This window comes from Anopheles aquasalis, chromosome 3 (genome assembly GCF_943734665.1).
Source record: "Anopheles aquasalis chromosome 3, idAnoAquaMG_Q_19, whole genome shotgun sequence".
Taxonomy (NCBI): Eukaryota; Metazoa; Arthropoda; class Insecta; order Diptera; family Culicidae; genus Anopheles; species Anopheles aquasalis.
The window spans coordinates 47,404,064-47,429,063 of NC_064878.1; the positions used below are offsets into that span (position 1 = coordinate 47,404,064).

General features: G+C 49.7%; 1 protein-coding gene across 5 annotated transcripts in view; it reads right to left on the reverse strand.

Moving 5' to 3' along the window:
• The window catches only part of LOC126579158 (protein bric-a-brac 1-like), a 75,365-nt gene that overhangs the window by 7,500 nt on the left and 42,865 nt on the right, over positions 1 to 25,000 (reverse strand). Inside the window, exon 1 of one of the 5 annotated variants that reach the window (XM_050242502.1) lies at positions 8,898 to 9,009. The exons of the other annotated variants lie outside the window; for them this stretch is intronic. The gene's annotated coding sequence lies outside the window, so the exon portion shown is untranslated. Of the gene's footprint in view, positions 1 to 8,897; positions 9,010 to 25,000 lie in introns of those variants that run through there. 5 annotated transcript variants of the gene reach the window in all.

Here is a 25,000-nt window from a genome sequence, read left to right on the forward strand (position 1 = left end):
CCAAGGAGGTGCTGTTTAATTCAATTTAAGAACATTTCTCCTGAGCGCCCATTGATAAAAGGCGGAACCAAAGAAAGGACCAACGAGAGAAGAACTGACAAACGAGAAACTGGGGCAGACAAAGTAAAATAGAAGAAAACAAGGGCAGAGGGACAGGAGAACGTATATACGGACGGAAAAGGCCACAAAACGAAGAAAGCGAAGAAGTGTGGCGCTACTAAACCGGCGCCTTCTTCGATGACGACGACGACAACGACGACCTTGACGCCGTTAACCTGATACACTCAATATTTACACATGCTACACGCTTCTTGTTTCCCCCATTGCTTCCCTTTCCTTTTCCATTCTTTCTCACCCTGCTTTACTTATCAGCAACCAACCGAGCCAGTGTTGTGCCAAACGAGATGCACTGGCTGGGGGGACGCAACAACAACAACGACGATAAAGCGGAGGAATAAAATGGAAACAGAGAAAAACGGAGAGTTACATGATTCAAATACATACAACCGTGTAAAGAGCGTGGACACGGAAAGCGAAGGAAAAGCCCGACGCGATCGCAAAGAAGACGGTGACGACCGCCGTCCGCGCGTAATACACAAAACAGAAGAAACATATTCCACGCTCGCTTCCTCGTTCTTTCCTTTCCCTGCTTCTTCCCCTTCCTTCTTTCAACCTTGTGCGGTCCCGGTGCCCGCCTCCCGGTGGCGGCGGCTCCTCTCGATTCCCTTTTCTTGTTGATATTTATGCCCCATATTTTTACGCTATTCACAATTTCATCTTCACCCATTTGTGGCCAACGAGGGCACGCGGCGTGGTCGTCTCGTGCTCTTCTGTTCGTCTCGTCTCGACCCACACACGCGCCCTCCCCCGTAGTCATCGCATAATCGACCGGCATCATCGCAATCTTTCCCATTTCTCTTTCTAAACAGCGATTCGCTTTCCTTTCCCATATTCCGCGCGCCCGTCCTTCGTGTCGTGTCCCTTTTGGCGGCCGGTCAGAATCGTTTCGCTTTCTACTTCCGCCCCGCATGATCCTAGAGTGGGGTGGGTGGTAATGTTGTACACATTACCCCCAGCACCGAGAGCATGTTTATATTATGCTGCTCTTGCAAGGCTCTGTTCGTCTCTTTTGGGTTTGTAGGTGTGCCTGTGGTTGGTGGTGTTTGTTTGTTGTGTTACTTATTGTTCATTTCTGTTTTGATTCCTATGCTTCGTGTCTCGCTGCCTTCTTCTTTACTTTCACTGCTACGTCAGACGGACCATGTGTCCTAGGTCCTAGGATGTAGGTTAGTCGCGCACAGCACAGGTTAATAGAAAGTGATCGTCAGAAGGAAGCCGGTTCTTAGCAGGAGCCTTACGTGTTTCATGGTCAGAAATCTTCTAGGCATCTTCTCGGATAGATACAAAAGAAGGACGAGCTTATTCCATTTTGTTTAAATCAATACTTAGTTTGCGATTCTACAAATGAAATTAAAACGTTTTGCGAACTAAATTAATATATGCCACTACTAGAAGCTGTGTTAGTTAAATCAACGAAGCATGAAACCTCATTAGTTTTCGGTCAGCATAATAACGAATGTACAACACAACAATGGTGATTCATTTTTTATACATAACAAATAATATAAATGCCACTTTTTATCCTTATCTCACTAGGCTTTTGTGGTGACCAACTACATTGTTTTAAAGTACGCAGCGGAGCAAAAGGAGATAAGGCCATGGCTCTGGAACTCGAAAAGAACAACATATTATGCTCTAACTATTGCCTTCGCCTTCGCCCACCTTTGGCAGGAGCGGGAATTTTTAGAAATTGCAAAACCTCCACCAGATTAAACCTGAACGACCTCAACATCATTATCGGCCTGCGATTGCAAAATTCAAACTTCCCGCGATCGTCGAAACTCCCCGAAAACAATCCCACGGTAAGCCAATCCCCCGGGTGTCGATAGAAACCATCACACCACCGAGGGGCGGTGGTCAAAGCATGCTGTGAGTATTACGTTACCAACTCGGCTGCTGTTGCTGCTGTGATAATAAATGGAGGCATGATGGTACGACGCAAAAAATTCACAAAAATATCAACTCGCCCACTGCCACTAAAGACAGCAGTCAGCATCAGCATCAGCACCACCACCAGTAATTGACTACTCCTCATCCACCGTCCTCTCTCATTCATGGTTTGTCCATTTGGCATTTGGTTACTACACGGGGAACATGGGTACGGGCTTACTAAGAATGTAAAAATAAATTTAAGCACAGCCGACTACACTCGTTCGTTTCTCGTTGCTTACGAGAACGTAGAGAAGCAGAAAAAAAGCTCGTTTGGAAAAAAAAATCAATACCGGACAGGTTGGGCAAGGAAAAGGGGGTGCGCTTGGGTAAAGATAGAGAGCGCGTTTTGGGGATGTCTTGGCCACCGCATTAATGGAATTAAATCTAGATTTTTTTTTTCGCTTCGAGGGAAAAAAGGAAAGCGATGGCCTCCGGAGCAAATTACTTTGCTCTTATCGAGCACCACTCATCAAAGGACCATCTACACACTAATGTCAGCGTCCGCATGCGACCACAAAGATGAGGGAATCGATATCGAACGAATCCTTGCTGTGGAAGCAAGGGTCTCCAACGGAAGGGGAACTACGAGGCAAAAAAAAAGGGATAATCAATTTGAGAATTTGTCCACAAATCGTTCCAGCGCACGCACACCACCTTCCCTGTCACCAACCAACCCACCAACCATGAAGTCAATAAATATTAACGAAATACATTTACCAAAATACGAAAAAAAACAAGCCTGGCTATCGCTCCTACAAATACACACCCCGCGAGTCCGAAATAGTAGCGGCGCGCAATCTCTTCGTGTGTCTCGCGAGAAATAATCGAACGTAAAAAAGTATGAAGAAAAAAAAATCGCTTACAATGAAGGAGACCGGAAAGGAGCACCATGAGGAGAAGGTGGAACAGTACTAGAAGCCAACATACTACACGAACACCATTCGTCGCACAAACGCCAAGCCAAGAGCGAATCCAGAATGGCTCCTTGGTATTCAGCGGGGCCAGAGAAGGATTGTCCACCCCTCCCTGTACCACACACCAGCACACAGCTCGTTAGACATACACAAAACGTCGCACAATCCGCGCTCAAGCTCGAAAGAAGCCAAAGAACCGCGAGAGACTCAAGAACACAACGCACACATCCATGGAGATGAGCGGAGCGATGAAGTGGGGAAGGGAAGGGTACTCGAGAGACCGGACGAGCATGAATCGGCCCCTTTCCCACCCAACCCAGACGACGCGGGCGAGGACCCAAGACGATAAGGAAGAAACCGAAGTAGAAGCAGGAAAAAAAACCGAGCCAGAATTATCGAGCGAAAGAGCGAGAGAGCATCAGTGTGTCTGTGTATGTGTGGCTATGTGTCCACTACCACTTTTGTTTGTTTTTTTTTTCTTCCCCTTCTGCCCTGTATGCTGCTCCTGTTCCGCTCGTCCCCGTCACATATCTTCCATTTCGCAATCGGATCTTTTCGTTCCTTTCCGTCCGAACCCACCAACACCACCACCCATCCTCACCACCACTAGCCAGCGAATGTGTCTGCGCTGTTCTACCACCCACTCTAGAACCCTCCCCCAGCCCCCCGCCCCCCCTTCGAGCACCAACAAACGGCGGCGCTATATGTCATTCGCAGAAAACGAAAAAAAAAGTAATAGGCGATCAGAGCAGGCAGCGAGCACCGTGCTGGCTGAAGGATTGGGGAGGGTGCGCAACGAAAGGACCAACCAATCCCCAACTCCACCATGCCAGGATACACCACCAGCAACGGGGGGGGGGGGAGTGCCGCACACCAAGCAGAAGCGAAAAAAAAAAGGAATGCCAAGAACCGCTATCGTTGGTGAAGGAAGGCACACAACAGGAAAAAAAACGTGCTCCAAGGGGGTTGTTGGGGAGGGACTCGGATTTCGCTCGTGTGGCTGTGTCGGCATCACGTTGCCTTCGATTTTTTTTTTCCTCTTTTTTTTCGGCGATTTTTTTTCGCTCGCTCGCTCGCTCACTCGCTCGACGATTCCCTTCTTCCTTTGGCGACGATGATGACGATGACGATGACACTTGGTGCTGTGTCCCGGTAGTTCAACCGATGGCGATGTCACCAAACCACCGTACCGCATCGCATCGCATCGCATCGCAGGCAGCATATAACGTCGGTTTCCTTGAACATTTTTTCCTTTTTCCCTTTTTTTTTTGGTTGGCTCACTGGTATCTTGCATGCGGGTGTGTTGGTGATTGTTCTCTCTCTCTCTCTCTCTCTCTCTCTCTCTCTCTCTCTCTCTCTCTCTCTCTCTCTCTCTCTCTCTCTCTCTCTCTCTCTCTCTCTCTAAAGGAACGTGGCAGCAACGGCAGGCATGCCAAGCGCAAACAACGTGCTGCAAGCGTTCGAAGGAGGAAGAGACGAAGGAGTAGGACTCTCGTCCCAGAGATAACGGGATGTCGGGTGTGCTTGCAGGCAGTAGCGACGAGGGGTGGACGGGGTATGGTGGTCGATGCTCTAGCTCTACGTCCTCCTCCCCCACTCGCCCATTCATACGCGCAGCGCAAGTGACGAGCGAGAGAGAAAAAAAAGAAAGTCTCGGACGCCAAAGGAACCTTTCCACATTATTTTTTTTTCTGCGCCTGCTTCAGGTTTATCCTGTTACACCACCACGTCCTTTTGCCGTGCATTCGCTTTCTCTTCTTCCCCCGAAGAGACAAACGAACATTCGTAGCAGCGGGAGAGGGAGAGAGATAGAGCGACCCCGTCCTGCCGCCTACTTGCTTGGTCAAAAAACACAACGCAGCCAACATCTTGATGAGCGAGCAGCAGCAGCAGCAGCATACTCTTCGGTGGTGCTGCTGCTGCTATCCTGCTGCTCGAAACGAAACAGGCAGCGCCTCATCAATACACACAAACACACCCTCGCTCTTCCTTCGCTTTCCATGCTCCAATGAAGGAAAAAAATTCATTTTTTTCCTTTCGTCCCGCGCTCATAAGGATCTCCCTTGCTAGAGTGAGGAACATAACACCGTACTGCCGGCGAGAGAGAGCGAGTGAGGAGACTTTAGCCCAGAAAGGAAGAAAAAAAAAACGCGATCCCATCTGCTGTCTCGTTTGCTCGCGATGGGCTCTTGGATCTCGGTCTCTGGTGGCGTCGCGGGACCAGCAGCAGGTACCTGACTGTTGGGCTTGCTACCAGCAGTGCACCTCCCGTTTCATCCTTTTTCCTCCTCGATTGTCCTCTTTCTCCCTCTCTCTTTCTTTCTTTCTCGCTTAGACAGCGCGCAAGGAGTGTCTCTATATGCGTGTGGCGATCCCTTCCTCCCTCGGTGGTGGTATCCTTCAGGACAGCATTTTTTTTTACCTTCGTCTTGAAGGAAAAGTAATCACTCGACGAGAGCGCAGAAAAAAATACGCTTCGCCCCAACTGCACCCCCTCTTTGGTGGGACCACCCCGACAGGACAGGACCGACCGGTCGTCGACAACAAACCCGAACCGACCGACCGAACGAGCGAGCGAGCGAGCGAACCGACCAGATATCAAGTTGTGTGTTCGCGTTTGTTCGTATTGATTAGTGTGCGCCACCCCCTTAATTTTTATTTCAACTTTTTACATAACTCTCACCCGCACTCGCTCGCTCGTGCTTTCCTTTCGTCCCTTTATACAACAGGGTGGGTGTATGTATTCCACTCATTGCCACCCATCAACATCAACCACAGCAGAGCACTAAGGAGAAAGGACCAACCATCACTCAATACACACCCTTACCTCCCACTTCTTCTGGTGACAACATAAGAACTAAAAGAGATTCGTCAACCAAGAAACCAAAATCAAACCCGAAAAAAAACCGAAAGTTGAAAAAAACTTGCTCCAAAAAGGAGGTAAGTGTGGAAAAAAAGAGGGCGAAGAAAACAACAGACGTGAATATTGGGAAACACACCAGATGCCTCCATCAACCAACCAACCAACCAACCAACCAGACGCTATCCAAGGATACAACACAGAAAAAAACGAGCCGCGAAAATCCAACCAAAGCAGGCGCTTCTCTGGCGCTGCTTTCAACGTGTGCTGTGTCGTAACGGCAGGAACGTATGCGTGTGTGCAGGGCAACAACCAACAACCGTGGCACACTAGATCTGACTAGCAGGCAGCAGTGCACAACACGCAGAAAACGAAACTGGAGCATCCTTTTATACGAGCCGTCGCATGATGGTGGCACTGCTCTGTATTTACATAGCGGCTACACAGGTATTCTTATGTTTTGTTGGCCGGTGCTGGTTGCATTTATGCACTTAATACACTGGAATACGATTGTGGAGTGCAGACGCTACTGAGCAGCGAAGGAATTCATCAAGAAGATTGCTTCTTTCATCCTATCCCCCCTATCAACGAGGATGATCACGACGATTGTAGTTCAAATGGCTTTATCCTTTTGCTCAAATTAGCACACATACAACAGTACAGAATGTGTTTCTTTTATATTTGAGAAGAAACTATTAGCCTTGGCCGCATGGTATATCCCACGGGAATTTCAGAATAAAACCATCTTGTTTCCAGCATCGTTCTTTCAGTGAAACAGCGCACACACTCGCGCATTCACATCTATATATTCCAGTCGTGGAGCACCACCGAACTTTAAAAAGAAAAAGCATAATAAACCTGTTTTTTCGGTGGTTCTGCCCCTCGCCACACGCTCCATACCCACGGCCACGGAGAGCGAGCGAGCTGCTGCTGCTGCAGAACGTCTTTTTAATTCGTTTCTAAACTTTGGCCACGATCGTGTGTACCGCTCAGAAGAAGGGGTTCGGTGGTTCTTGGTCTGGTTGGCTGGCTGGCTGGCTGGCTGCTCTTCCCTTCACTCACTACTACTGTCCCCCTGGCCCCCTTTTCCTTGTCGTTGGGCTCCGTTCGCGTCTTCTTGCCAAAAGTGCTGAGAATGCGCTGCTGCCACGGGATTCACGGGTTTCTTTTTTATCCCCCGGAGAAACTTCGTGTTTTCTTTCTCACTCGATCATTATTCTGGAACGCATCGTTCTTTTTTGGGGGGTCATCGGAGGGGAAGAGGTCATCCCAAAGGAAGGGGGAACACACCAACCAATGGACGTCGTCGTTGTCGTCGTCACCGTCGCGATCGTGAGAAAGTGAACGAAAGAATATTTAATCCTTCTGTTGTCATGGGTTCGGTTAGAGCTTTTTTATGTGAAGCAGCTCTAGCGATTGAATAGTTGCGACAGTTGATACTTAATTTGCACTAAGAAATAGATAACTTATGTTCCTGCATAAAAAATGCATAGAAGGCTTCTTGTTTGAACATTGATCTGCAGTGAAACTCAACATTTGTTCACAAAAGTAGCCAATAGAGTAAAGAAATACAATAATTTTTGTTTTCAAAAACACCTCCCTGGCCACCTGGAGGAATTCGATCAAAAATACCAGCAGACTTGACCATCGCTTGACCAACAGAGACCACCAAAGGCATCAGAACGAACGAGTTCTTGGTGTACCGTGGTCATGGTCGTTGCCGTCGTTTTACCTAGATTTCTTGGAAAATCCCAGCACCCTTTGAGGTACATAAATCGCCACAAGGACACAACATACAACAAGCACACCAAAACACACACTCATACGAATCCCTCCGCCAACAACACAACCAAATTCGAGGATCACGCCACAAGAGGGCTTGCAAACCTTGGTGTCTTTCTCTCACACTCCCTCCTTCGTCTCTGGACAGCACACACAACATAATTGTGAGTCGCTTGGACGTGTGCCGGAATGTCCTGCTCACTTACGCATCATCTCTTCCTCCACTGGATGATGGACGCACGCACATATGCACACACAGGCAACAAGCACAGTGTGTGTCCTTTTCGATGACACCTTCTCATCTGCACGACAAGTGTGTGCGTACCAGGCAAGGAAAGGGACACGCCGCGGCGGTTAGAGTCCATTTAGAGATCCTCCAGTGCGTGATGGTGCACACCCACATTAACACAAGCAGGCGACCACCACACAACACACCAACGATGCGATGCTGCTGCTGCTAGCCGATCATCATGATCGAGGAGGACGAGATCATCGAACAAAACAACCAACAGAGAAAAAAATGCCGAAAACATTGATTTTAGAATATATCGTTTGACGATTCCACGTTGACGTGGCCACACACGAGAGGCATTGGCGCAGGATCATAAATTACAGCAACACCAGCGAGCAGCAGCGGCATCACCAAATGTAACATGGCCGCCGCCACTGCCACCGACGCCAACACACAGGCTGCTGTGTCGGCGTCCTCGTCCGGCAGGGATCTCTATGCTGTTGCTATGGTGGTGGCAGATTTGAGCATAATTTGAGGACGACGAGGAATTCGAAAGCTTGCGACACTGTCATTCCAGCACACACCAAGAGAGAGTAACACGTATCCACATCTACGTCGAAAAAGGCGTTTTTTTTTTGCACTTTCCACTTTCTCCGTCACCTCCGTTATCAATTCGACGTTTTGACGAAATTACTCCTTGGCAGGTGTGAAGATCCTTTCTCGTCGTGCAGCCAATGTGAACTTGGATTTGATGTGTCAGTAGTGTTTCAGAGTCCGGTTCAGTGTACCGGCTTCTCGTGGCCTCCTGAATGACGCGCACCGATCATCAGAGCGTAGGAGGATCGCATAACTCACACACCCACTCACGCACGCACACATTCTTTCTCACACACAGCAGGTACCGGAAGCTAGGTAGCTTGGTTCAGGATAACATTGGTCGCAGTTGGAAGAAAAAAAACAGAGCAAAAAGCAGAAGGATGCTGGCGCTGCTGCTGCGACTATCCTAAATGCACTTGCCACATACACACCACCACTCGATTTCCCCAAACCACTTTACCAACAACACCGGCCGCCGGTCAGTATCCAAAGACACGAAGAAAGTGGGCCTTTTTCCCGGGATTTCTCTTTTTTCTCTGCCAACAACCGGAACCAGAACACACAACAGGCCCACTAGCTCGATCCGATCCCCCGCGGGATGACAGGTCACAACAGCACCGGCCTCGAGAAGATGGCTACTGCGTTACACGCCAACAGCGCAGCGCACAACGCACTGTGAACGACGATTTGCGAAAAACACGAAACACTCTGCTGCGGAGGAGTGTGACCAACATCATCACTCCCTCACTCCGTGGCACGCACGCACAACTTACTCCTTAGCGAAGGGGGACGCGGCTGGGAGGTGCAAACCCGCACTCACGACGACGATGCTTCCTGTTGTGGCCTAGAAGAGCTGTTCCCGTTCTAGCAGTGTTTTGCCGACGACGACGACGCACCAAAAACCAAAGCAGCGACCGAGCGAACGAACAAACGAACGGGAGACACAGACGCACGACGACGACGACGATCCGCAGTGCCGCAACCGAAAACCTTAACTGCGAGGAGGTCCCGAAAAAAATCCGACCATTCCGCTTGATCTATCTGCTGGCTGGCTGGCTGGCTGTGGCTCGTTGGTTCGGGCCACGCATCGCGCACACAGGCGCACTCTGCCGTCGCCGTCGAACATACTCTCGACGGCGTCAACGACGACGGTGGCCCATTCCCAAACGCATCGTCCACCACGCACACTAGCGTAGCACGTAACCCCCGCCACCCGCACCCACCATCCACAACCCAAAGGGAACATAGAAATCATCGACGGGACGAAAAAAGAAAAAAGAATCTCGAAACTCGGGGAAAAAAATCCGGAAAAAATTGCCACATAAACCCACCCATACACACAACCGACCGGCCAGCACATCGGTACATACATACTGCCGCCCCGCCAAGCCCCTCTCCTAGTCCTCGCGACGATTCCAATTCTTTCTTTCCAACAAATTTTTATATCCAACGCGCGCCGGCAGACCCTCGCTGCGTCTCGCTCGCTGCTACGAGCGAGCGAGAGCGCACGAGTGCGGAGCGTGAGCGACAGCAAAAGATGGCGCGAGAAGCGCAAGTTAAAAATGTAACTTACACATTCATGCCATTCGCGCGCACATACACTTGCCGCGCGTCCCTCGCCACCTGCCACCGTTGCCGGGGGCTCATTCCTCCACACAACGCGCTGCTCTCTCACGAGCCAGCCAGCCAACCAACACACAAACGCCGCGGCCGGCTGCTTCTTCCTTTTGCGCTGCTCTGCCAGCAATCCATCACATCATCCATCCCTTCCTCCTTCACCACGGTCGCCAGGGGGGCAGCTGCGCCTTCTCGGATGCTCTTGATTCTTCTTGATTTTTTTTTGTTCGCCTCCTTTCGACATTTTTTCCTTCCGTGCTCGGCTCCACCAACATCCCCGGCGACCGGTCCTCGGCCGAACCGTATCTACCTGTTTCCTTTTTTTCTTCTAGATGCTCGCTCTCGCTCACACTCGCGGTGAAGGCTCCTCGCAGGCGCTTCTTTCGTCAGCACACATCCGTCATACACGCGCCAGCATCAGCAGCAGCAGCAGCAGCAGGCTCCGGCGGCGACGAGGATGACGTGTGTCGGTATTCGCAACATAAAAATGGCGCACGCACGCACACACACTCTCGCACCGTGTGCCTCAACACACAACATATGATGTCGCGACACATCTCCGCACGTACGCACCACGCCACGCCAGTTGCCGGCTTCTTGTGGCTTTGAAGCTGATGTGCAAAACGTTCTATGGAAAGAAAATGCAAAAATTCGCAATCCTCGCGTATGGCGAAAGTGATAAAAAGGACGAAATGGACAAGGCGCCCCCGACTAGATGCTGGTGTATGACCTCACGACTCTATTATGATCAGCTCTGGCGTTTCCACTATTGTCACGACAAGCCTACTGTGTCTCGTTTTTGGAGCATATTTTCTACGCTGACATTAGAGGGGCACACATACAGCGGACCCATTCCCAGCGCCACCACCATATGGTGGCCGTCAAAAATTTCGCGAAATTTCACGTGGCGCTGGCCGTCGCCGTACGCGCGTAAAGAGCGCGCTGTGCTGTGTGTCTTTTCACCTCCTTTCACACCTCGTACTTTCTCCACCGCGCGCACTGGTGACGATCCACGCGAAGAGCCCGAACGGATGGACGGATGCTGTGTGATGGAGGAGAGCCGAACCGCGGAAGAAGAGGAGAATGTGATACTCCACCAGCCAGAACGGAGCACACACGCATACACACATTTCGTCGTTTGTGCGTCGTGCGGTCCACCGACCGACCAACGCCGGCCGTTTGATGACGTTGTATGTTGCCGTCGGCGCCTGCTGAGTGAACGAACGAAGCGCGGTGTGTACAATGCGAACTCGCGCGACCGCTGATGTGTGACCTTGATTTTGGGATCCCTCCGCTTCTATTACCTACTCCACACACACACCGATAGACTTCTATTTCGGCAACGGTTGGCGGCGACGGTTGTTTAGGCCGGCGACGGTTGTTAGAGAGGCCGGTCTTTTTCGCACGGTTCTCTTCTCGGACATTTCGGTGGCAGCCGGTTGAATCCCCCACCCCTTTCCCCACCCCGTTGTCTATTTGTTGTGTTCTTGTCAACGTCATACACGTATTCACACACTCGCACACTCACGCAGGCACGCACGCACGCGGTGTCGTCGCGACCGTCGTCGATTGCGGTGGGAAACGGGCTTAGGTATTTGCATATGTGGACATTCACCTTCGAAAATTAGAATGTTTGTTACCCCTTTTCTTTCCGGTTTTGAGCTCATTTCGCGCAATTTGCGCTACTCACACCCCTCGTCCACCGGCCAGAGATTACGACCAGACGACGTCTGTTATGATGGGGATCAATAAAAAGGCGATTTCTCGAGCTTGGGATGACGTTTATCGCCCAAAGTTAACAGTATCACAGCTTACTTCTCGACAGAGAAGCAATCGTCGCCACGGTGGCCCCGTCGCCGCCGCCGCCATTGCGAATTCGGTTCGGAATTTTAAAATAAAAAATGTGAACCACCAGCATGCTGGCAATAGTAGGCTTCTTCTTCCCTCTGCTCTCACACGTGGTGTTCTCGCGAGATGATCGGTGTTGTGTGAGGCCTTGTGCGAGGTTAATGATACTTGGCGCAGCAGATGCTTAGATGGTGGTAGCCGTCACCCCTTTCCCCCTCGCAGACGACGATGGCGACGACGACGACGACGGGGACTGTCCGTGGCAATGGCCTTCTCTAGGGGTTGCTCTAGCGAGCTAGAGGAGAGAAGACCTTGTTCCAGCACAAGCTGCACAAACATAGCGGACCGCGAACCACGGTCGGAACCACGGAAAGGCTAGCGAAACTAATTTTTGGCGATTGTCGAACGGGCACGGGCGCAGATATAAACGAACTGTCACATATCTATCATGATCGTTATCGCGGCTCGTTTCTTCTGGCGCACTCGACCTGGTGTCATCCGGCCTCCCTCTGCGCTCTGCTAGCGATCCAAGTGGCGTTCCTCATGATCCAAAACTCACAGGATTTTTAGAGAAATAGCTACATCAGTTCCATACCTTTTCAAGGCCTTGTAACGGTGTGATTGGAGGAGTTTATAATGAGTATTGTCCGTCACTGTTCGTTTTCAACAGGAAGTTCAGGTAGAAGAACGTCGAGGAATGAATAGATATCCTTTTAACATAATTGCGCCCGAGGTAAAGCTGCATGAAACTCATGTTGCAGGTACAATCGTTCCTCCAGGATATGCCTGCAATCCTTCTTTACAATCCTGTGCAGTTCGTAGGTTTGACTGCCTTTACACTTAGTTGAAAGTTTTACCTACATTTCCATGTTACAGAAATCGAAGAACATAATCAACTGATCCATCATTGGTTTGCTAGCAATTCACACCTCGTGGCTATGGAAAAACACTTTCAGTGAGAATGTGTGTCGTCCAAGTATCTTGTACAGCATTTAGCATATGTCTCGCTCCTCATACCATCAATTTGATGTAAAAATTGTAGACACCAACAATCAAACATTCTAATTCTTTGATCCAAACATATGCTTTAGTATCGTGATTGCCTCTACAATGGAGATTCTACATTCTATGGGACAAAAAGACCACCCAGTTCTGCTGGATGACTTTAATCAACCGGGACCACATCATGTTGTGAAACGTGACAAAGTGACTTCAATTTGATAAGGCAACGTAGAAATGCCTGAAGGAACACAGACTAAACTAAATAACGATTATTATTTGCAAGAATCCCTCCGTGATTGAAACTCCATGTGAGCGCTCTAGAAGCTACGCTTATCTGAAGCTTTATCAAGAGTAATGCCAGACACTTGATTTCCTGATATGTTGCTCACGTTGCAAAATGTTGTCCACTACAACAACAGATCTTTTGATGGAATTTACAGCACGATAAACCCAATTCTAAAAACCAAAGTGATTGGACTCGTGCCATATCCTTGCAGCTAACCGTTCAGCAATGTCCTTTTAGTATTCTGTATTTAATTCAATCAATTCCATTTCCCATTTCCCTGCTAATGGTACGGTCCATTCAATGTATTAAACTAAAGATTACAAATAGATCTCTGGTTCGCGTTAAACAAACACTGTGAGTGCGCTTTTATGGATGTTATCGGTAAGTTGCCCCAAAAAGGACACACCGGCACACAAACTCAACCATTTTAATCAAAAACTGAAACACATAATTGATCGTCCGATCCCGATCCTTTTGTGCAAGTACTCTAGCGAGCATGGGCGCGCGCACAAAAAAAAAAGAATGGAGGAAAACATTTAACACGAAGCACCAATCCCTCCTTTCCCTCCTAATGGAACAATGGAGCTAAATTACTGTTTCTATTGTTTTTCCATTCCACTAGTAGCGAGCGAGAGAGAGAGAGTGTCACTTTTTGCCATTTGGAACCGGTGGGTTCGCTTTTAGTCTAGCATTCAACCAACCAACCATTTGCTCTATTTGCACAATTGTGCCAGGGGCAGGACGAGCGAAAGGGTGGATGGTGGAGCGCACTTATCGATTATTCATCCACACATTTACACACATTGCTCCCCAAATCGATAGGATATAGAATGAATAATGAAATAAACCCGTGAGCCTCGCACCACAAACGCACCACCACCTTCCCCTTGGACAGCGAACTGCCTGCAGCAGCAGCAGCAGGAAAAAAAGCACACAGAAAAAGAATCCCTGGGAATCCATTACCGTACATTTTGAACGGGGCGTAACATTAGCCAGGGACCTGGGAGAGCGAGAGCCCTACAGACCAGAGTCCAGGGCCAGGGCGCACATAAAGCTCTGGCGGAAGCAGCATTGACAGAACCGCTTCTCGCTAGGAATAACTCTAACTTAATTCAATTATACATTTTATTGATTGTTCTTTTTTTCTGTCCGCTACACAGGCACAGGCGTAGCTCAAAGTAGTGTGTGGCCTCCCTCTTCCTTTCATCTCATCGCAACTCTTCTCCTCTTCTTAGGTGGACGAAAAAATTAAACATAATATGCATGTTGCAAATAGAAAGGCAAAACCCAATTTGATATATTGCCAGGCATTGGCGGCTCCACAAAAAAAGAGAACCACACCGGACCGGGCCATGAAATCCTTTAAATGAGCAAAAACAATAGACAAAAAAAGGCGACTCGCTTTTCCAACAACCACTGGCACAATGGCGCGCGCGCTCCAGTTGCGATTGGCCGGTGATGCTGGACACTGGACTGGACTGGCGGTATGTGTCGTTGCTGCTGCTTCTGGTACATAATATGCCACATTACTTTTTGTAGGAAAATTTAAGAGCAGCTAAAAGCAATAGAGAGCGCGAAATAGCTGGCATAGGGCGGCGCACAGCCTCTCATCCCCTCCTCCTCCTGGCGCAGGCACTGGCAACCGTGGAGGAAATTCAAAGAAGTCGAACCAATACAAAAAAAAGGGTAGGAAAAACCAAAAAAATTAAAAGAACGGGGAACGCAGCTTTTGAAAAAAAAATTATATAGAGTCACACAAACTGCAAAAAAATATCAAGGAAAATAGAAAGATCGTGCGCGCGACCGGGCCTCCGGGCGGCGGAGTTGGTTGAAATATAAAGCGAGTGAGCCCTCGGACAGAGAGAGAGAGAGAGCAAGGGTGCAATTTGCGAAGCGGTGGGACGTAGAGAGGCCACCGGAGCGTCTCTCGTGTAGCGTTTTAAAATTATCCAGCACCGAAAAATAAAACAGCAGCAGCAATAGAGCGGAGTTTTTTGCTCGACGGTTTGGCGGTAAAGATAACCAATTGGTGGAAGCTCACCACCACCCAGCGCAGAGGAGAGGAGGGAAAGGCGGGGGACAGAAAATGACCGACGGAAAATTGTTGCCTTTTTTCCACGCAAGTTTTTTTTTTTTGGTTCGTTGTTTTGTTGCAACTTTTTTTAGTGCGATCCACACAGTTAAGCTGCGTGCGCGCGCGGCTGTGAATTTTCCGGGATATTTTTTCAAACGCTTTTCATTCCGTTTGAATTCCGTATCGCTGGCGCCACTGCCGGGGACGCCCACCAGTGTCCGATGATGATGATGATGCTGCTGGATGTGAAAAAATAATGATAATTTTTTCGCCGTCGAGCGGCGACGACGCTGGCGGCTGCTGCATTCACTCACCAGATCGTCTCTCTCTCTCTTTCTTGCTCGGTCCATCGAACTCAGGGGGAAAAAATTATCCTTTCCTAAAGGGTGTGCGGAAAAACGGGGGGGGGGGGGTACCGAACACACAGACAGACACAGACTTTCGGACTATCTCCAACTGGCCCGGTTCTTTTGCTTCAGGGCACACACAGAAAGGATTCGGATCGGGCTGGAGCTACTTCCTTACTTCTTTCCGCCCCCTTCCCTTTGGTTGGTCCGGACCGAACGGTCGTTCGTTCGTTTGTTCTAATGACCATCAGTGGGCAGTGGGAAGATGGTCCGGTGGTCCTCGCTATGTAGATGTCCTACCACCAGTCCAGCGAAAAAAAGGGTTTTTCCAAAGTTTTCTTTCCCTCTCGTCAGGTCCAGGTACCGAGCGTCCTCTCGCCGTTGGAGCACCGCCCCTCGAGGGCAAGGAATGGTGGTTCGGGGTCCGGAAAACTCTTAGTAAGACTTTGAAGGAGCAACAGAAAAAAAATGCCAAAGGGAAAAGATTCTCCGCTCTTTTCTACGACGAACGCACAACCCCGGGAGCGATTTCTTGTCAATGTTCTCCAATCCCTTCGCGTACCCCTATTTCCACAAAGCATCGATCAAGGAAATTCGGAAAATTAAAAAAAATCCACGAAAACCCGCTTCTTTTTCCCCCTTTCAGTATTGATACTTGGGATCCAAACAAAATGGCGACTGCCATATTCGCACGGCCAGCTTGGATTGGAAGAAGCAAACGGGGCGTTTGTTGCTGGAAATGACAGAAAATGAGTTTTCATTTCCATTTCGGAGGGGAGGTCGAAATTCGGGTGACAAGAGCTTAGCGCGGGATCGCCATTTGCTGGGCACGAAAGCAGCACAGTGAAGCGACGGAATTGCGGTTTTATTTTCAGTATTTCGGTGTGAAGCCTGTACTGGCTGTCGTATTCCTCCAGAGTGAACCACCATCATCCAGGTGTCATCGTGGTACAGATGCTTCTTTCGCTTTACCAAAAAACATCCCCTTAATCCCGGCTAGTTGGATGGCATGAAGCCTTTACCGGTAAAACCACCGAAAAAACCGAGAACCAGGCTTATCCATTTGGTTCTGCATATCAAATCACTAACCGCACTTGTGACTCAATTTAGAGAGAAGAGTTCTTTTTTTTTTTTAAGCATCCTGCCTCTATCTAAAACAAGGCTAAAGGTGCTGAAACCTTGATGGCAGTTCAGAATCTGATGTAATTGTTTTGAAAATCTTGATTGAAACAGCATTTCTTTTGCAATTCTTCACCTAAAGAACTCAATCATAGTACATAGGAAAAGGACGACCTTGTATAATGTGCTAGTTGTTCAACTATTTCCAATTGAAAATAACACCGATGACAATTCCACAAACTTTGTTGAATGCATTTTCTGTCACCCGGAAAACTCGAAAGAAAAATCGAACCAACCCTGTAGCAGCACCAGTAGCAGCAGAAGCAGCAGCGACAGACACATTATGGCTTTGCATTCATCAACGCCAAATGCAGTGACTCAAGTCAGTGCGCGTGCACTTGCTGCAGTTGCCTCCATCCAGCCCTGGCCACTTCTTCGTCATTCATTCGTCACCATTTTCCACCTATCCGGGTCCGAAAGCAGCAATTCAGCTACCTAGCACACGAGAATGTGCGAAGAGCGTCGAGCCGAAGAAGAGGCAACTCGCATGCTAGATTGCAGAAGGTGTGCTGCGGGTGCCGCATTCGAACCAGCACCGTAAGCAGTATTAGCCACGTATCCTTCCATCATCTTTAGCCTCCCTCATTGAACTTCATTTCGAGCAGAATTTCGGGTTTTCGTTGATGATGATGATGCTGTGATGATGATGGTTTCGCCGGGAAAGCGAACGAAATCGAGCAGTCCAGTGCAGCGCGAGCAAAAGAAAACTCGATCGGTAATTTTTGGTGAAGGAAAAAGGCCGGTAGCTGATTGCGGAGGGATGAGGTACCCACAGTACACAACGCCTTCATCATGCTGGTGGTGGTGGTGGTAAAGGGGCGACGAACCGAACGACGACGAGGTAACAGATGGAGATGGATTTGTCTTCCTCTCTTTGCGCCTCGGTTTCGAGTGGAGGCTGGGGTGGTGTTGGGTATCATTATAAATTATTTTCCCGATGACGTAAACACATTTTGCATACGCATCTCTTCCATCTTCTCCTATCAGCAGATACGGGGGAAGGCTCGCGGGAGGGAGACTTTCTTTTTCGCTTTTCGCCTACAGCGGAAAATGGAGAACGGTGAGGCATCGCGCGGCATCGGATAGAGTCCTTTCTCGTCCCACGTCCCAAAGGGGGTTAACCTTTTTTTTTGTTTGCTGGTTTGCTCTTTCCCTTCCAGAGGAGTGTGCCGCCTTTGATTTCTAATTCCAATTATTTGTCCATTGGCACACACAATCACATAGACATACAGCAACGAGGAACGAGGTTGATCGATTTCGCAACATTTTTTAACCGACGCGATGACGATGGTGGAGTGCGCCAAGGAACTGTGTCTATACCATCGCACCAATCATCGATCAATAATCGGCAGTGCAGGAGACTCATTTGCATGTGAAAATGGTGGACATGAATGGTCGTGCGCCATCGGAGCAGGCTAGTAAAGGTCTAGTATAAAAAGAAAGCCCGTGAGCTACTGCGTCTATTACACTCGCGTTCACTGTAGCCAGCTTGGCCAGCGATAAAGTTTCATAAACTGTGATTAATTAAGCAGCTCCTTTGGCCCTTTTTCGCGGGCGAATGAAAAACAAACTGACTGGCAACCAAATCCTACGACCATCGCATCGGACGATAATGAACAACAAGAACTGAACGCAATAATAAAAGGGGGATGATAAAAAAAATTAAAACGAAGCGAACGAACAGAACAAAACTTCGTGAACGCCCCTCCACCAAGTGATAGCCGCGGGATTGGCCTCCAAGAAGTGTAGAAAAATTTGAGTTTTCCTCCATCCACCCCTCCGTTTCACCCCTTCCAAGGAAGCGATGATACCGAAAAAGATGAAAGACCACCATTCGACGATCGAAGTAGGGGAAGAAAGCGTCAGACTTTCTCACTTTCTTTCCGATGATGAAGACGACGAAGAATGAGCAAGACAGCAGTGTCTTATCAGGAAAATGGCCCCTCATTCTCTTTGTCCACCCACCCCACCCCCTCTTTATTCCCTCCTCCTGAGTTCCTGATTCTAGAGAGAAACAGAGCAAAAAAAAAAGGGACCGCTTGATGATCATTATCCTTCAAAGAATCCTTTCCCTGGCATCCAATCCACCCCGCTGCTCTGCTGCATTCCCGTTTCCCGGAAGTGCCCTTGTTTCGAGGGGGGGGGGGGGGGTCTTCACAAGGGGAAGTGGAGGCGGCAAAGAGGGCCGGACGGATGACAGGCTTTTGCGCTTCGTCTACTAATTTGCTGAAGAAGAGTAATTGCTTTTTTTTTTTGTTTGGTCCTTCCAGTAAACTGATTCCTTCGCTTCGAGACACACATACACGCGCACAGACTGGCAGACTGTTTGAATGTCTCTGTTTAGCTCGATCGATCCACCCGCACTCCCAGCCCAGGGGGAGGGGAGGTGTGTATTTGTAGTGGTAATTATTTTTTCTGCTGATCTATCGGGAACTACTAACGCCACTGCTGCTGCTGCCTCCGCTGCTTCTGCTTCTGGCACGCCAAAGGGGGTTGGGAGAGATGAAGCACCACCCTCAACTAGGACGACCTTTGCGTCTACTCGCGCTACACTCCCTCTGTTCTCTCGGTGCTCGGTGCAGCACTAATCGTTAAGAGACGTCGACGACGATGAAGATGTATCGTGTCATCGTCTTCGTGTGCGCTCGCATATCGTGGAGTGTGTTGTGTTGTGTTGGAGATGCTGCTGCAGATCCCTCGCTGATGATCCGCAGCACGCACGAACACGCGTAAATGACCACTTCTCGTCGTTTTCGTCTTCGCCTGCGCCGCGTCGCTGACGTCGCTTAGTCTTCTTAGTGGCCCGGAAGTTAAATTTAGCGAGAGAGCGAATGGCACGCGAAATGGGCGCCCACCGTGTTCTCGTGATCAACACTTCCTCCCCTTAGGGTCTCTATCATCGATCTAGGCGCGTTTATGTACGACTTATTTCCCTCTTTTTCCCGTTGCCACCGTGTTTCTTTCTCCTTCGTCCGTTTGATTCTTCTCAGCACAACACAACACACGCCCCAAACTAAGGAAAATCCGTCATCCGGCATTCGGTCGTCGTGTCTTCTCGGTGAGTGGTGGCGCGCCACCTAGCGGCTGGTGACGGCTCAACGAAGGAAACACACTTCATCAACGCTTTTCCACCGCTCGACCAAGCAGGCAGTGAGAGCGAGCGAGAGGGAGAGAGAGAGAGAGGTATACCTCTCACTCCAACCCCCCTTTTCCTCGTCTTTTGCGTGTGAGTTATGTACATAAATCGATATTCGACCTTTTTTTTCTCCGAGTTCCTTTTTTTTTTGCTGTTGCGAAATGTTGTTGCCGTAACTTCGTCTTTTGCCTTTTTTTTCTACGTTGTTGCTGCTGTTGTTGCTGGCCGGCTTCTTTGCATTCCCGTATCAACCACGGCAGCAGCATCACGGATGGCGGTGGCCGAGAGTGACGTCCAGTGCTTTCTCCCCGTCGCTCACGTGTCTACCACCTGACAGACCCCGGAGGTTCAACCACAACACGGTGCGCGCTGTGGTTTGCAGGAGGAGCAGCCGGAGAAGAAGTGCAGTTTTTTTTCCTTGATCCACCGGATTTTTCCGGCCACACAACGCAGCCACGAAGATTCGATCGAAGAAGCCAGTGCTACCGGTACTTCCTTCTCAGTAGGCACAGGGGACTAGTAGCAGCCTCGCCGAATCGCATCCAAGGAGCTGACGCGCTTCTGAAGTGCTTCTCTCGGCAATGGCAGAACACGAGAGGATGAGCCAAATCAATAACGTTCCGCCCGTTGGGATGGGCAAGCAGCAGAAAAAAAAAACGGACGAGAAAAACGAGAAGGAAATGGTGGTGTGGCTGCTGCCGCGTGACAGACTCCCACTCCACCCTTCCCCAAACCTCTAACCACGACCATTGCTACTGCTGCCGGTGGTGATGCCGCATATATTATGTATTTTTTCCTCTATTTTTCGGGTCACGTCTGTGTTAGTGCGCCACCGTTTTTTGGGGCGAGATATGGGGGGGAGAGCGGGTGCATGCAAGAGAAGAAAAAAATCACAGCATTTGTGGCCTCCTTTGCTCTCTTTCTCGCGTGCAGATTTTTTTTTGCGGCTCTGCTTTCTGCGCGCCCACCACGCTTTTCCAGCTTTCCACCATTTCCATGTGTTCGCTCGCTCGCTCGCCCTCTCTCTCTCTTCCTTTCTCTATCTCTGTCGTGCTGGTGTCACTGCTCGGTAGCAGTAGTACTACTACTACTATTAATACTAGTAGTGGTGCGGCTGGTGGTGCGTTTCCCTCGTCGTAGTGGTGGAAACCGAGCATTTTTCCTTTTTTTCCCCGGTTTTTTTTTCCTTGCGCTTGCTTTCCACACCACCCGTGGCGTCTCCACCGAAGCGTAACTCGGCGCCGCCACTGCCACGAGGCACCGCGTTGCGCGATTCCTCTCCTCGCACCCGGTCGCATTTCCTCGCATTTCGCATACGGGGTTTTCCATTCCACAAGCAGCAGCAGCAGCAGCAGCTCTCGCTCATTTGTTCGGTTTTCGTTTCGTGCGGCCAATCGTGCGGCCTGCAAATGAAGGGGGAGAAGGAAGGAGGGAAAAAAAAAGGAAAATGCTTTCCCTTCCCACCCCCGCGTCTTATCACGCACACACAGCAGCCATGCTGGCAAGTGGGGTGGCAGAAAAAGAGAAAGAGAGAGAGAGAGAGAGAGAGAGCAACAGAGACACACATACACAGGGGTGCTGGTGCTGGTGGCCACCACCATCGAAATGGGAAAATAAAAATGGGAAAAACTGTGCAACCACCAACACGGCACCGACGTGCTGCTGCTACCTGGGGCTTGCGGGGGTTGGTGGTGGAAAATAACACGGAAAAAATGTCGACCAACACAACCACACGGACACCACCGGCGGTCGCGGTCACCGGTGTGTAGCTCGCACCCACACACGTGACACACAATCGATCCCTTTTCGAGGGGTTCAGTGGAAAAAAGGCTCGCCCCAAAAAAGCACCGAAGGTATAGAGCCAGCAGGGAGCCCAGGGAGAATGCGTGTCATCGCGTAATGACCATATGTTCAAGTGTATCCCACCGGTATGGCCGAAAGGAATGACAAAAGTGAGCCTAAACATACCAAACTATGCCAGAAGATAGAGATAAAGAGGGTTGTACGATGGTTCAAACAGCTTTTATCACGCTGGACTCCAAGGGTGTGATAAGTGCTGACAGGATCACCAAAAGGCACGGTACTCCTTTTCCCCCGATGTCCCGATGTGTGCATAGGACAGCCATAACCTCAATTCCAACTGTCACCTCATCAGCATCAGCAGCACCAGCAAAGGGTGTGTGTTGTTGTAGTAATTATCGATTTTTTATCACCAACCGGATACATAAACCAGCACCAGCACTCCACAGCCAACGGGAGCAGGGCATGTTCGTCCCGATGGCAAAAAAAAATGTGCATTTTCATCGGAGTTTGTTTAGGTTTTCCATTTTTGCTACTGCTGGCCAACCTTTTCTTTTTTCTTTTTTTTTGGCAAACATTTCATCCAACCAATCAGTATTCCCGTTCGGCCAATGACAGCCTACTGCGACGTTTCGAAGGGTGGCGCAAACTGAGATGCGTAGAGCTGTCAAAAAGGTATTCTATTCAGAACAATCCAGAAGGAATTTGCAATAAATTCGCTCCAAACAACAAAAATGAGTACAAAATCAAACCCTTACAAAAGCCAACAAGCATTTACTGGTCATTCCTGTCCGAAACAACAAGTAAATTCACTTGACATATACTCCTCCCTGGTTACTTTGTTCGATATGCAGGAACATGAACTGTGTGCGCGTCTCCATAAACTGGCACACATAACGCTTCCACCTTATTCCGCGCTGCTCCTTGACCAATCCAGACTCACACATCCTGTGCGCACCGATCAGCTGTTGCTGGAGTGAACCCATGACACTGTCGAAGGTCACCAGCCATTGCATATCGACGGAACGGAACGAAACGGAACGGAATGCCGAGGAGAAGGTGAAAAGGAAAGCGAACTCAAAAAACACAACACAACAGAAACATAACAGAACGGGGCGCGAGCACTAAAACGTAATACCCACCGCCCCCTCCACCGTCTCGTCTCCTTCTCTGCTGCTACGCGGTGCCACGAGTACCACGCGGACGTACAGATGACGACAACGGACGGACGAACGAACGAACGGACTAGACGCAATGTGGCGGGCCGCACTAGTAGTACACACTCTATACACGCCGTCATCCGGGAGTACGCAAAAAGGGACTCGCGCGTCACATCGCGAAAAGGGAAAGGTACCGCCGGTTGCGCGAAAGACCGACATCACCATCATCCGCATCACCAGCATCATGAACGGATGGTTAGAAGAAGCGTTTTTCGTTCCGCGAACGGACCATACGACCGCGTCTAGCCGGCCGGCAACGGAAAGGATAGAAAACGTAAACATAACACACCATGGCAGCAGCAGCAGCAGCAGCAGCAGCACCACACATAACAACATAACACACCGCACAGCATAACAACGTAACATGGCGAGCTCGCGACGACGACGCTGGTGACGGCGAGACGAGAGCGCGAGACCACGTGCGCACCGCTGCCGCCGCCACAACATATACGCGACCAGACACTGAGACGTGTGGAATGGGGCAAGGGGAGAAAACCAGAACCGGAGAGGAAAAAGGGAGAAAGCAAGCAAGTGAAAAGTCAGTCTCTAGGTCAAGGAGGAAGGAAGTAAGATCCGAAAGAAAGGAAAATCCTCGCACATTTCACATTTTCATTTCTTTTGCCTCGTGTTTGCGCCCTTCGCGTAGTGGCGCCGAGAGAAGACGGAGGTCGTAGTGGCCCCCTTCCACCCACTCACCCACGCTATTCTGTGTTGCTTTCTTGGGCGCCCCCCTTCCTTCTCGCGCTGTCTCGCTCGCGTACTCGTGTTGCCCCATTTTCCACATCTCCACCGGCCACCGACCATACCATGCGCGTCGCGTCGAGGGCGTCCCTTTACTCAGTCCTTCTTTACCATTCCCATATTCGCGTTCTGTGCCGCCACCTTCCGCCTCTTCATCTCTCTGTACTTCTCGGCGTTCGTTATCGTTTTATTTATTCCCTTTTTTCTACCCCGCGCGTTTCGCTCTCTCTCTCTGTGATGGTCTCTTTTATGCTAGCCGCTGTTGCGGGGCCACTGGGCCGATCAATGGGGCAGGCAGGCAAGCAGACACATACAAGCACACAGACACGCGTGAACAGGGTCAGAACACCGGGAAAAGGCAGATAGGGACTTTCCATTCTTCTACATTTTGTTTTGGTTCCACTCTGGATCCACACCACGTGGTGTTACGTGGTCTTGTGTTCCTCGGTGGCCCCACAATCACGCATCACGCCAGAAAGAACACGAAGGAAGCCCGGTTCCAGCAGCAGCAAGGAGTCATCGTAAATCGTCGTAAACATAAAAGCACATCCACCGGTGGCCATCATGGGCGTTGGAAAATGTTGAAACGAATACCCGGACACAGAGAGAGAACGAGAGAGAGAGCGCGGGCGCGAAATATGCAATAAAAATATATAGCGTCTCAGTGGAGTGGTGGAATGAAGGGCGCACCACACGTGGGGCCGTTCGCTCGAGACGTTCTCGACGACGTGAATCTTGGGGATGCACGCGAGTTGCAGAAGAGAGGAGCGCAGATAAGCGGAGCACCGAAGAATCCGCCGACGAAGAAGAATAAAATCGCAGAATGAAATTGCTATTCATGCCACGACGGGGGTTTTATATCGCTCCGTTCGCTTCTTCTCTAACCGTGATGCTGGTGGTGGGCCACGTTGGCCAGATTCATCTGGAGAGGAACTGTGCTGGGTGCTGCTACACATCGCAACATCGTAGTCGAGGGCATTCGGCGTCTTTCGTAAGGAAAGTAAGAATGGAGCGTCTTCTGGCAGTTGCTGTGATAGTAGCAGTGGAGTCTGAGGTTAGTCTGCGATTACGGTGCATTTCGTTTCTGTTTAAAGCACTTTCTTTAAACATTCTTCCGCCCCAAGCGATGGCTTAGCATCTGCTTCTTGGACGAAGATTTTGGGCATTTCGCGTAAAAGTGCCCGAATCGTAGTAGCTCGACGATCGATCGGTTTAAGCGCAACGCTTTGTCTACACTCATTAACTGCTTAATCAGGAGATCTGTGAATTACGAGAGATTTGTCAGGCATATCGACGACACAGTTGAAAAGGCT